The sequence below is a fragment of the Nannobrachium achirus genome (assembly GCF_963921795.1).
Source record: "Nannobrachium achirus genome assembly, chromosome: 6".
NCBI classification, from domain to species: Eukaryota; Metazoa; Chordata; class Actinopteri; order Myctophiformes; family Myctophidae; genus Nannobrachium; species Nannobrachium achirus.
Window position 1 is genome coordinate 59,127,471 of NC_137815.1, and position 12,500 is coordinate 59,139,970.

General features: G+C 45.1%; 1 protein-coding gene across 1 annotated transcript in view; it reads right to left on the reverse strand.

Annotated features, from left to right (window-relative positions):
- The window catches only part of nfasca (neurofascin homolog (chicken) a), a gene marked incomplete at its 3' end in the record, with an annotated part of 110,100 nt that overhangs the window by 75,493 nt on the left and 22,107 nt on the right, over window positions 1–12,500 (reverse strand). The window contains exon 2 of the mRNA XM_080727384.1: window positions 3,552–3,623. The remainder of the gene's footprint in view (window positions 1–3,551; window positions 3,624–12,500) is intronic.

The following is a 12,500-nucleotide window of genomic DNA, read 5'->3' on the forward strand; positions in this document are numbered from 1 at the left end:
ATATATTATATATTTATATTATTTTATATTATATAGTTAAGTTAAAGTTATACCATGTAACTTTTTTTATAAAACAAATCTTAAAATTGTCCTAACTGTTAAATCGCTAAAGTTTTAGAACACCCACTCCGTTATTTTCAGCTTCTGAAACCTTCTCTTTATATGTTTTCTATGAGCCGTGAGGGGGGGGAGAATTTCGCGGAAAAATTGCGTCATCATACACTACCGGCCAATCACAGCGAGGGTTATACACTGCCGGCCAATCACAGCGCATCTTGAAGTGGGGTCGCTATCACAATACGGCGGCCATATTTGTAGGCGCCCGTGTAGCTTGCCTCAACATAACAACAGCATTTACTCGGTGAAGGAGTCCGTTTCTCCGGAATGCCTGAACGCACAGGAACCAGGGACCCCTCTAAAGATAGATCTCGGCGAGGTGGAAGCAGACGCGGGGGTGGTCCGCGGCGAAAAACGGCCGAAAGACGCGGACGCGACCGCAGTTTGCTATAGAGCTTTTGGCCTCTATGTGACGTTAATTATAATATGTCCGATAAATTAATTCATTGGCAGGTAAAATATAATCCTTCCGGCCCCAATATTGCCTAGCGGAAACCCTGGTGTGTGTGTGTGTGTGTGTGTGTGTGTGTGTGTGTGTGTGTGTGTGTGTGTGTGTGTGTGTGTGTGTGTGTGTGTGTGTGTGTGTGTGTGTGTGTGTGTGTGTGTGTGTGTGTACGCGCGCGTGCGAATGCGCGCGAGTGTGTATCCATGTGTGATTACAAGTCTGTGCATGTGCATCTGTTTTCTGTGTCATAGTGTATTCTCTGGTGACTTTCAACAAGAAGCCAGAAGCTAAAACAACTTCCATTTAGCACGCAACTCACACAGCACACAATGATAAAAATATTAACCCACTTCTGTAAATCACAGGGAATTAGCATGAATTTAGCGAACATGCTAAATGAGACTATTATGCAAAACCCCTAAATTATGCATTGCTTCTTCCATTATAGTCAGACAGAGGCACATTCTTAAAGAAAAGACCACCATTAACATCCATGCTGAGGTCTTCAGTCATGTTTACGGTGGTAAGTACATCTGAAGTAGACTGTATATCTTCAGTCAGTGGTAATTGCCTCTAAAGTAGACTGTACTGTATTTCCTTTTTTTCCTCTCATTTGAAGTCACATATTTTGTTATCAGAGCTTTCAGAGCTCAAGAGTTTGTAAGCTCTTTAACGCTTAAAGCATGACTATCCGTTCTTCCAAAATCGTATGTCTATTGTCCAACAATCTGCCTCGCAGCTTTCATTTGAAGTTATTTGATATTATTCAAATTACTTTGAAGATGGATTTCCACAAAAATCTGACGACCAAAAATAATGCGCCATGGTAAAATAGAGTGAAATAGATAACCAGTCTGTCTGTGTAATATATGTGTAACCACTGACATGACTGAATTCCTCAACTCATGTATGACAGAAAGAGATCTGGATAACAGAATGCTGACTGACCCCTTGGACACACACTGTGTTTTTGTTCAATATAAATACGGCTTAAATATTTCTATGGTAAAAAGGTTTTTATTTGACAATTGAGATTAATTGAGATCAGTTCCAATAATGGGATTCAATCATTGGCCTGCAGTTATTCACATTCTTTGTACGCAAGTACAATGAATAGCATTAATACTACACCCAGGCACCCTGTATTAAACACTATCGTTACCGCTAACTTACTGCTATTTTGGAGGAGAACGTGTCAAGAACACTCTGACATTATGGCAGGAGGAGCCAGGATCGAACTGTTGCAGCCCAATATGTCTCAATTATGTCTCAATCTGTATGTTCATCCCCTCAGTGGGCCATAGGGGGCCATGTTTGAAAATATGAAAATACCTAAGTGGCGACTAGCCTACATCTACTGTCATGCTGTGGATCATAACAAAGTCACGTCCAAATGTTATTAAAACTTCAGTGCAATATCAATAGTACTTTGTTTGCAATGTAGCCTAATGTATATCACTCATCTGTGCTGTGAATAAAACAAAACCAACATGCATCTTTTCAAATGCATTGGTATTACTGTATATTTTCATAAAAAAATAAAATATGCCCTTGTGCCACAATTGGCCCCAGGGACGGACTTTGGTTTAGCCTCACTGAAAACGGTTTCATCTGTATCACCACAAGAGCTGGTATAAATCCATATCGAATGCTTTATATGTCTCTTGAACCCCCTTCTTATATTGTTCTCCAGTTTCTCTTTCTCTGCCATTCTCTCTCTCGCTCACTCAGTCTTTCTGACACCGTGGCGATGCCCAGGGCACTGACACACTAACCGCACCCCATCCCCCTCCCCCCCCCCCACACACACACACACACACACACACACACACACACACACACACACACACACACACACACACACACACACACACACACACACACACACCACTATCATCACCCCGACAACCACTATGTACCATCCCTCCGGGCTTCCCATGTTCCTGATCACAAACACCACCACCCCATCTCTCCATCACACACAATTACCCACAGTACCCCTCTCCTGTGGCCCTACCATGGCGTGATGGGAGACACACCCCCACACCCACCTACGCAAAGTACTCTAGGCTCCTTATCAGTTACCTGAATTCGTCCTTCCCCCTCTTCGCTTCCCCTCTTGGGTCTTAAGGGTTCGTAGCAGAGTGGAGACTGGAGAGAGGAGCTGCTTAAAATACGACTGAACTTTACTGAACCGTAACCCTTCTGCTCCACTCTCTGAACACATACAGTACACGCACGCTTACACACAATGCAGTGTGCAGGGGCTTCACAAGGGGGGGAAAAGCGGGACTGAGTTACTAGGGCTTCAATTATATTATACTTTAGCTATTGAAAAATAGCAGATATACAAGCTCACAGCGCGGCGCTGCGAGCTTGTAGATCTGCTATTTTTGAAAAGTCATGAAAATGCGTGCAAAACTTTTAATATAAATTATGTATTTTTTAAGCGAACATTTGTAACTCAAGTTTTGCTTCTGGGGGGACCCTGGAACTATATATTTTGAGATGGGGGTCCGTGGCCAAATACATATAATTTTGGGGGTCCTTCACATGAAAAGGTTTAAGCACCACTGACAAAGAAACATGGGTTTTTCAAAAAAAGAAAATCACGATTTTTCAAAAATAGCAGATCTACAAGCTCGCAGCTGTAAGCTTGTATATCTGCTATTTTTCAATAGTTAAAGCACAAAATAACGTGTAATAATGCGTTCCCAGTCTAAATGGGTTGAACCCCCTCCCCCTATGAAGAACATTCATGGGGGGCCCACAGTGAATCCTTGTACCCAGGGCCCAGAATTTGGTACGACGCCCCTGGCGGTGTGGTTGATGGGAAGCTGACAGAGCGCGTTGAAGTGGACGCTCCACAAGGCCTGCCAGAGAGACTTTCATTTGACACGGAGCGATGGTTTCTGAGACACACGTGCACACTCTCTGAAGAAAGTACCGCTCATAGCAAACACACAGACACAAGTAAACGTCGACTTACTCGTATCGCAAGCGTTGAATGGATACCGTCTTCTGTATGTTCACCCACTGCTACGGTGACAACTTTTCTGACCTGCAAGGAGAGATGAAAAGATACTTTACAACGGTTTCTGTAAAAAGAAACATCATGTTAAGAATGGGTTGCTGGAAACACAGAGGATCCTCATTCATACACACACCCACACACACTGCTGACTGCTGGTTAGCAGTTTATATCCTTGACAATGGAATGGATTCCCTCTCTTGTCTTGACTGACTGCATGAGTGTTTACCTTCTTTTTCCAGCAGTACGTCCAGTACCAAGGCACAATGGTGAGCTAAATGTGCAACTGGCTATATCTCCCGATATATCCAAAAACAAGGGTCAGTTACAATAAAGTCAGAGACCAACCTATTAAACACTAATAACACTAAAATATTCCTGAGTAAGACCTGGGAAAGGCCATCCAACCCACACACACACACACACTCACACACACACACACACACACACACACACACACACACACACACACACACACACACACACACACACACACACACACACTCACACACACACACACACACACACACACACACACACACACACACACACACACACACACACACACACACACACGCACACACACAAAATACTAAGTATTTCAAATGCTGGCGTTGCAATGGACTGCTTCAGCTATGCTAGTATATGTAGGTCAGCTATAATTCGACCGCTATATCAACAATGCAAGTGAAAGTCAAAAGACCCGTGCAGTGCAACAGAGATCAAAAGAACAGACGTTCTAGTCAGACGTGCTGAAATTGCCCATTTCTTTGTTTGCCATGGTACACAATGAGTAAACGCTGTCTGTCTGATAGTGTGTGTGGGTGTGTGTTTGCGTGCAAGTGTGTAATAGTCTGAATGTGCGAGAGTGTGTTTGACACAACGTCAGACATCTCAGGTCTGTTGTTTCATGTACTCAACGTGTGCACAGATATGTGTGTGTGTGTGTGTGTGTGTGTGTGTGTGTGTGTGTGTGTGTGTGTGTGTGTGTGTGTGTGTGTGTGTGTGTGTGTGTGTGTGTGTGTGTGTTTCTAAGTAGTGGGTGCCTTCAAAGAGCTCCGTCTGTGTCATTGCCTTAGGTTCACATGCTGTTCATTAGGACAGAGAGAGCAGGAAAAGAGAGAGAGAGAGAGAGAGAGAGAGCGAGAGAGAGAGCGCACAATACTAAAGGGAATCCACTATCTCTCCATCTTTCACTCCCTTGCACTGCTCCCCCCCTCTCTCTCTCTGCTGCTGTCGGTGCGTGCGCTTACAGACTGCCTGGAGGACAGCAGGCCATAGGAACACACATATGCACACAGACGTACACATACTGTCTACACACACACACACATACACACACATAGATGCAACCTATATTATACTGTAGTGTTTTACGGTAGATATCCCTCCCTCGCATTATTCACACACAATTGTCTCCTTTCCTTACACGGCCAGGATACACTAAGGCCAGGATGAGCTAAATGATTTGAGCATGATGTCATACAGTAGTATAAAGGTCTGCTAATACATTATGTATGATGGTACAGTACAGCATATATGCAGGAGGATATAAAATATACTGAGAAGGATTAATTCCAAAATGTGTTGATTATAACATGCAATGTAAATAGAGTCTGATTAGAGCTGCACAATACTTTAACGTAATACTAGTAAGACGCCTCAGGGCGACAAGCGACCTCGCCCTGAAAGGGTTAAGGTCGCGCCACAGTGATGTGGACATCAGGTATGTGGACATCAGGGATCTCCATATATGGACATAAAAGGGATTTGTTCCCCTTGCATCACAGGGATCTCCATATATGGGCATAAAAGGGATTTGCTCCCCCTGGCATCACAGGGATCTCTCTAACAGGGCATCATTAATATTGATGACATCAAGCATAAAAATAATTCTGTTAGTGTGACATCACAGTGAAGCCAGAGCGTGATGTCAGAGCGGCAAACCCATTCTGTAACTTTGCTGCTTAAAAAGAAAAATCCTCAAATACCTTGGCCATGGGGAATAAAAAGTATTTCACAGGTTTGAACTCAATGACCGATTTCCTCTGAACTTCAACTTGGGTTGCAGGCCTGTTCTGCACAGTAAGCAATAATTCCGGAACATTTTCTCTTCTTAATAAAACTTGCAGGCTCTATTGATGCTCCAGTGATGCTGTTCTACACACCAGTAAGACTCCCTAATCGGGAGATAAGCGACCGTAGGTCACTTATCTCCACAAATAGGGCAAAAATTTGTTTTTCCAAAAACTTCCGGATCCATGTTGATGACATGAGTGTAGACATACTGTGTAGTGATTTCCGTGATTTGAGGGCCAAAACTGTAGGAGCAGTGGTCAAAAATGTGTTTTAAAAATCGGCCTGTAGGTGGCGCTAGAAGAGGGCCATGTGAGAAATGAGGGGTGGGGTGTCCGCGTTGCCTTGGCGGACGATTAGGTACCGGCCCCGGCTCTCCCGGACGCTCCTAGCCCGAGTTACGGCATTTTATGTGAGCTGCAGTGGCAGGGGGTCCTCCACTGGGGGCGCCACCACTTTTGCATCCGTTCTGGAGCACCAGGAGTGGGTGGTCCCCGGGAATTCCCCGTGAGCAGCCCCGTTGGGGTGGTCATTTGGTAATTTTTGCACATTTGGTATTTTTTTTACACCTGGGGGTCCCCCAGGGACCTGGGGGTCCCTGGAACTCTGGGGGTCCTTGGAGGTTGTAGTTTGGCAGGCAAGGAGTTTGTGTGGAAATTTTGGCATGGATCGGGCCAACGGTGGCCGAGATATGAGCAGGGCAAAAGTGTGACGTGTGAGGTGTGACGGACTGACTGACTGACGCACGGACACCTCGAGCAGCTTTCTGTAGTAAGTGCGACCTACGGTCGCAATTAGACGTTGCATCATCCTTACAGGCAGGCAGGGCTGATAATGAGACAGTTCAACCCTTGTTCAATGTTAGACTTATTTACTGCCAACCCACCACAGCACAGCACATACTGCAACATCTGGGGGCACACATCGCTTTTCTAGGTTAAGTGCCTTGCCGAAGGGCATCATGGAGCGGTATGCCCTACTTGAGGAGTCTGTGTGTGTGTGTATGTGTGTGTGTGTGTGTGTGTGTGTGTGTGTGTGTGTGTGTGTGTGTGTGTGTGTGTGTGTGTGTGTGTGTGTGTGTGTGTTTGTGATATGATGATGGTGGTGATGAATGCTTCAGTCTAACCCTATTACATCATTGATGGTTACATGTTGTCACTGCAAGACACGGCTGGGGTCAGTCTTCTTAATTGCGACCGTAGGTCGCATTTACTATCAAACCCTGCACAAAGTGTAAGTAACTCCGTCCGTCCCTCCGTCTGTCTGTCAGTCTGTCTGTCACACCTCACACGTCACACTTTTTCCCTGCTTATATCTCCGCAACCGTTGCCCCGATCCATGCCAAATTTTGCACACACGTTCCTTGGCTGCCAAACTACAACCTCCAAGGACCCCCGGAGCTCCAGGGACCCCCAGGTCCCTGGGGGACCCCCAGATGTAAAAAATGACCAAATGCGCAAACATGACCAAATGACCACCCCAACGGGGCTGCTCACGGGGAATTCCCGGGGACCACCGACTCCTGGTGCTCCAGAACGGATGCAAAAGTGGTGGCGCCCCCAGTGGAGGACCCCCTACACTGCAGCTCACATAAAATGCCGTAACTCCGGCTAGGAGCGACCGGGACAGCCGGGGCCGGTACCTATTCGTCCGCCTTGCCGGCGCCGAGACCCCACCCCTCATTTCTCACATGGCCCTCTTCTAGCGCCACCATGAGGCCGATTCTTGCAAAACACATTTTTGGACACTGCTCCTACAATTTTCGCCCTAAAATCACGCAAATCGGTACACAGTATGTCTACACACTCATCCCATCAACATGAATCTGTCCCATATAGCGCCACCTCCAGGCCGATTTTTAAAAACACATTTTTGGACACTGCTCCTACAGATTTTGCCCTAAAATCACGAAAATCACTACACAGTATGTCTACACTCATGTCATCAACATGGATCAGGAAGATTTTGGCAAAACACATTTTTGCCCTATTTGTGGAGATAAGTGACCTACGGTCGCTTATCTCCCGATTAGGGAGCCTTACTGGTTGATATTATGGGAGCTCAGTTGGTGGAGCGCTCTTTGGACCACAAGGTTCTGGGTTCGATCCCGGGCTCCGCCAACTCAGTGTATGAGAGTAGGAGACTCCATCTGGCCTTGGTGTTTTGCCTTGATTGTGCTTAAACCCTAACGTTTCACTTCACTAAAACTATGCCTAAACCTAACCTCAAAAACACTACATTGTCGTTGTCGGGTGGAAACCTTGTCCAAAACCGTTTGCTTTGTATTTATCGTTTTAAAAATGATTTAAACTGAAAACAGCCAATCTAAAAGCACACAACGCCTCGCACCGCGAGGCGTTGTGTGCTTGTAGATCAGCTGTTTTCACTACTTTTGTGCGACGGCCTTGTATGATGAAGCAGGGCTTTGCTTTGCAAAAAAATGTACACATTTGAAACTTCAAGATACGAGGTTTCTGCTCGACAGTGACGATATGCCTAACCCTAACTGAACCCTAACCCTATTTCCCTCACAGAAATAAAGCCTAAACCGAACCTAAAAACTCTGTCCGCCTGGGCGAAACAGCTGGGAGAGACATCCTCCCATGTGGGTAGCACAGCTTGAAGATGTGTGGTAAGTACTGGGAGATGATGGTACTGTGGGTGTTGCGCTCCATCTCAGCAATCCATCTCCCAGCGGTCTAGCGCATTGAAAAGGGCATAGACACTCTCGGCCGATGCCAACAATAAGCCACTCTGACCTACTTACTGTACTTACTTATGGTAGGCTGATTCATAGAGTTTCTCAAGTAGTTGGCCTACAATATGTGAGCACCATTGCATTTGATGAAGCAGTTTTGACTCTAGTGACTTGTACTTGTATACATTTTAATGTAAATGTCTTGTAAAAGAGATCTTGTATCTCAATGGAAAAATAAAAGGTTGACCAGAGTGACTCGGAGTCCCCCAGGGCTATACCCGTGGCCAATTCCCTTTGTCTATAAATTCACCATGCTTGTAGAGCTGTTATTTTTGCCAAATGTTCATGGTCCAAGTGTTGAAACATGTTGTATGACAATACTGCAGAACACTCGTAATCACATAAGTACCAGTAAGACTCCCTAATCGGGAGATAAGCGACCGTTGGTCACTTATCTCCATAAATAGAGCAAAAATGTGTTTTTCCAAAATCTTCCTGATCCATGTTGTTGACATGAGTGTAGACATACTGTGTAGTGATTTTTGTGATTTTAGGGCAAAATCTGAATCGGCCTCATGGTGGCGCTAGAGGGCCATGTGAGAAATGAGGGGTGGGGTCTCCTCGCCGCCAAGGCGGACGAATAGGTACCGGCCCCGGCTCTCCCGGTCGCTCCTAGCCCGAGTTACGGCATTTTATGTGAGCTGCAGTGGCAGGGGGTCCTCCACTGGGGGCGCCACCACTTTTGCATCCGTTCTGGAGCACCAGGAGTGGGTGGTCCCCGGGAATGCCCCGTGAGCAGCCCCGTTGGGGTGGTCATTTGGTAATTTTTGCACATTTGGTAATTTTTTACACCTGGGGGTCCCCCAGGGACCTGGGGGTCCCCGAAACTCCGGGGGTCCTTGGAGGTTGTAGTTTGGCAGGCAAGGAGTGTGTGTGCAAAATCTGGCATGGATCGGGGCAACGGTTGCAGAGATATGAGCAGGGCAAAAGTGTGACGTGTGACGTGTGACAGAGGGAGTGACGGAGGGAGTGACGGAGGGACAGCCGGTGGAGGTTTGGATAGTGTGCAAGTAACTGCGACCTACGGTCGCAATAACAACAAAAGAAGATTTTTTCTACTCACCCCAAAAGACCTAAGGTGGCAGAAATAATGATCTCTTTGTTTTGCCTTTTTGCTGACAAATGTGCTATTTATTCTCCAGGATAACAGGTGGTGTATTTTAATGGCTTTGTAATATTACATCATTGTGTGTGTGTGTGTGTGTGTGTGTGTGTGTGTGTGTGTGTGTGTGTGTGTGTGTGTGTGTGTGTGTGCGTGCGGGCGTGCGTGCGTGCGTGCGTGGCGTGCGTGCGTGCATGCATGTGTGTATGTGTTGCCATAATATATAAGGGGACAGTTAAAGGTAGAGAGGAGGAGGCAATGAAAGATTGATCATGTGAACATTCCCTATAATATATGAATGAGTCTCAGGAGGAATGTGCCAGCGCACATGACCTCCATATGACCTTCACCATACAGTATCGAGCAGTATGGACCGTGTGTGTGTGTGTGTGTGTGTGTGTGTGTGTGTGTGTGTGTGTGTGTGTGTGTGTGTGTGTGTGTGTGTGTGTGTGTGTGTGTGTGTGTGTGTGTGTGTGAGAGAGAGAGAGAGAGAGAGCAGAGGGCTTGCCCTACACCTCACAACACGTGATCCACCCATCTCTCTATCCATCTGTCTACCTATCCATTCATCCATCCATCCGTCCATCCAGACTCAACCTCTCTTCAGGTTTTCAGAGATGATACAGTTAATATGGAGCTCACCATATGGTCCCTGACATAATCAGGTTATGCCTGCAAGAGAGAGAGAGAGAGAGCTTGTGTGCGTGCATGAGTGCATGCGTGCGTGCGTGCGTGCGTGCGTGGGTGCGTGCGTGCTTGTGAGTGAGTGAGTGTGCGTGTGATTTTTATTGACAGTACACCAAATTAGATATCAGTCTCACAGACATGGCTAAAATGTCTAACTAGTTACAGCAGTGGTCTTCAACGTTTTCAGGCCAAGGACCCCTTAGTTGAGACAGAGATGAAGCAGGGACCCCCACAATCTTTTCATAGTTTGACAGCACAATCATCAATGTATTTTGGATTCATGTCAATTTGTGTTTTCAGATATTTAACCACTTGAACCATCAATACTTAATAAACCTGATCTTTCACTCTGTATTTAGTCTGCTCTTTTCCTCTACATGAAACCTCTTTGGTCTGGTGTAGATCGGCTATTTTTGGTTAAAGTTCTCTGAGTGGTTGATAGAAGAAATAAAGTTTCTATCACACAACGATGTGGAGGACCTACTCTAGTAACTCTGAGGACCCCCTGTTGAAGACCCTTGAGTTACAGTATGTGACGTTGTTGAACTGTGCCCCACCATCTTACACAATCTACTGTGCATTTTAACCTGACTAAAACTATATCAAGGACATCTATTTAAAAGTGAACTGTACGGTACAATACAGTACAGCTCCATGTGCTTAAACATGGGATATTGAAATAACACAACAGTCATGTGATTAGGACTAATACATCAAATAACAGTTCCCTTTCTTGATTGAGAATATCATTGATTAAATCCAAGTAATTAAGGCTTAATTGAAGGTCAGCAACAATGCCGTCATCTCAAGGATGCATTTAATAATTTACATACAGTAGTGCTCTACTGAGGGATGAACTATAGTGGAGGGGGTTTGGTTTTGTGCGTGTGCGTGTGCGTGTGTGTGTGTGTGTGTGTGTGTGTGTGTGTGTGTGTGTGTGTGCGCGCGCTGAGTGTGTCTTTTGTTGTAGCTAACCCCATTTGTATAATGTATCTTTAAAGAGGAAATCCCTCTGTACACATAATATACTACACACATACAAAACTGGAGCTTAAAGGCTCAGATACATCCACTCATTCATATAATATATTCATTTATTATTCATACCGGTAATACATTATCATACTATATTTGTCTCCCTTCAAGATGAAGGCAAATTACATGAACTCGTGAACTCGACTGAGATTTACTAGCTCACAATGCCTCGCATTGTGACAAGCTTTGAGATCGTAGATTGGCTATCATTAAAAGAATTTAACATTTTTGAAAATATTTGAAAAACGTTGCTATCATACGTAATGACATTCTCAGAATAGGAACGCCAGGGTTAAAGTGATAAAATATGAGTACAATATTCGTGCAGTGTTTACAAACTAAAAGGAGAGAGCCATGTAGCCTGTGTAGGGATGGGACCATACGCGATATTTTCGTTTATCGTGATAAAAAACTCATTGTGTAGATTTAATTTATCGTGATATCGCCATCTGTCATGCACTGGGATCAATTCACCTTTTATTTGCCGAGCTGCATATCTGGTACCACTTAAACCCTCTATAATTGGTAAAAGGAACTTATAATAAATGTACTTGATACAGTCTTTTTTTCAGTCTCTATCAAATGTCTTTGCTAAAAAATAGCCGATCTACAAGCTCACAACGTGTCGCGTTGCGACGCGATGTGAGCTTGTAGATCAGCTATTTTTTGGCAAATGTTCCACCCCAGGATAATGGATTTTGATTATCGCGATAATATCGTAAATCGCAATTTCTTTTGTCACAATAATCGTGATATGAAATCTTCATATCGTCCCATCCCTAAGCCTGTGTGTTTTGTTTTCTGAGTGTGAGGTCTGTGATGCGAGTAGTAGAGGCATTATTGACATACACAAACACAATGTACTCACTCCATGTCCCTTCCACATCCCTCTCACCAGACCCATGAGACCACAGAGTGGTGTGTGTGTGTGTGTGTGTGTGTGTGTGTGTGTGTGTGTGTGTGTGTGTGTGTGTGTGTGTGTGTGTGTGTTCATGTCCTGTCTATCGCCTATACTATTCCCTGCTGGCCTATAATAGGAATTGCACTCACCAGCTCACTAATGACCATCCCCGGGGGGTCCCTGTATGGGTGTGTGACTGCATGGGGTGTACATATACATGCTGCATATAACAGGCACGTGCACACATAGACATCAAAGGGGGCTTGAGCCCCTGCTCTTTTATCTGTCTGTAAAAAGTGCCCTCTCCAGACCATGAATGCAGTTTTTACTATGGTGAAAGACATGCAA